Consider the following 2,254-nt stretch of genomic DNA (forward strand, 5'->3'; position numbering starts at 1 on the left):
AAAAAAAAAAAAAAAAAAAGACTGAGTGTCTGTTCTCGCAGCCATCACAGTACATGGCGCTCCAGACAGACAGCTGCAGGTTCGTGGGCACTTGGAGACACTGGGCCTCACTAAGGAAAAATAATTGGGACAAAGGAGATGCTGCATTTTTGGTGCAAATTTGCCAGGAAGACCACAAGCAACAGCACCCGGCTGCTTTAGTCAACTTCTCAACGTTTTCTAAAATGTTCTCAGAAAGGTGGAAGACCAGTGCTGCTAGAGAGAAAGGGACGTTTGAACATTTGCTGAAGGCTGGCCGAGTCTGTCATGAGAAAGAAGTGAAAACCTATGTCCCACTCCAAGTGGGAACTGAACACACCTTCAACGACTTCAAGGGGCCTCTTCGGCCTTTTTCTTTTGTTTGTGTATATACTGCTCAAAAATTGAGGATCCTCCTTATGCTTCGGTGATACTGCATAGAAGCTGGAAGAAAGGTGGCGTAACACAGCTCAGTTGACAAGCAGCCTTGTGAAAATCAAGCTACCAAGCTAAACGAAACATACAGGCAAGGTTGTCAAGGCTGAAAAGAAATGACAGGAGAGGAGGAAAATGATGAGCAAATTGCTTTTAGTGCATTTGGTTGGGGTGGGGGAGTCTAAAAAGGGTCTAACCCCTCCTGGAACCAATGCATTCCTTTCAGAAGAAATAATTGTAAGACTAAGATCTGTTTTTAAACAGTACAGTGTCTTCTCTTCTATAGTTTAATACACAACTGAATGTCTTTTTTTTTTTTTTTCATGAAGTACCATTTTGTTACATCCTTAATTTTCTGACAGAATAGGACTCTGCCCTCAGGTGTGGTCGCTGTGCCCTCCCACCACCAAAGCACCCACAGCTAAGGGGGTTCACACAGCCCCATCGTGGAGGTACTGGAGGTATTTTCAGCAGAGACTGACCTTGCCTGGCTCAGGATGGGGTTGGACAATGGCACAGAAATTTAAAGCAGGTTCTTGGGGCACAGCACAAATTAGCTACATACGTGGTTGGTAACTTTTCATCTTTCTTTATCGCTGATGTATCTCTGATACAGCTTGCAGGAAATAATTATTCTGTTCCTGGAATACCACCATCATTGGGAAAAAAATGTTGCAGCTGTTTTGTTGACAATCTGAGTGCTCCTAAGTAAATACAATTCTTTGTTAGTTTTAAAAAAAAACAACTGACTTTTCCCTACCTTCCTCCTCCCCCTCTCCCCCCCCAAAGACTTCCTCTTACATGCCACAATACCGGTTTTACTCATGCCTTAGAACTCAAACTGAAACATCAGCTCTCCCAAAATGCTTTTCATCCCCTAGTCTATCAAACAAGCTTTTTCACATGATGTTCTCATTATTTTCAGTGTACAAACCCCAACATGCAGGCACTTATCAAACCATGATTGTAAAATGCCACAGGCCACAGGTCATGTGACCAAGTCTTGTGTTAATTTGGGAGGGGTCACATAAACACACAGAATTGAGGAGAAAAATTTATTTGAAGAATCTTCCACATCCACTGTGACTTTAAGAATTTTGAATATGGTCCTCCCTGGTGACACAACAGGTTAGGACGTAGCAATGCAAGCTAGCCAAAACCATTTCAGTGTGAGTTGTATCCCTAGCTCCAGAGGTGACCCACATGGTGTGGCAGACCTCTCCTGTCTCACCCGCTGCTCCCCTCAGCAGTGTTCTTCGTTGATCTGCCTGTGGACTTTCCAGTCTCAGGAAAGTAAAACGATAAGTTTAAAGAGGGCAACATATTTCAAGCACTAGTTTTGTCTTTTCTCATCTTCATACCACAACCTTTGCTGTGTATTACATTCCAGTCTTCTCAAAGCGGTCTTTCTTTCCTGGTCCCCAATCTTTCCAGTCAATGTTAAAACTTACTTATATAAATTTACTAGAAAAGCTATCAAAAATAACTGTACTGCAAACTACTACGGCACAGCAGCTCAATGCAACAACTCCCTAGATGATCTGCATTTTAATTAAAATACTTGGCCCTCCCTTGTAGCGCAGCAGGTTAAAGCACTGCACTAAGAAGCTTAAGCCACTTCCGCATGAGTTCGATCCCCGCCTGCCCCAGAGGAGATCCACAAGATGTGGCAGACCTCTCCTGACCAGCCCGCTGCTCCCCTCAGCATGGGTCTACTTCTGGTGTCTCCTATGTCTCTTGATTAATTATATTGTCCTGTTTCTCTGCATGTCTCATAATATGGCATTGAATGCTGAATATT

This window comes from Condylura cristata, unplaced genomic scaffold (assembly GCF_000260355.1).
Source record: "Condylura cristata isolate star-nosed mole 26May11 unplaced genomic scaffold, ConCri1.0 scaffold00037, whole genome shotgun sequence".
NCBI lineage: Eukaryota > Metazoa > Chordata > Mammalia > Eulipotyphla > Talpidae > Condylura > Condylura cristata.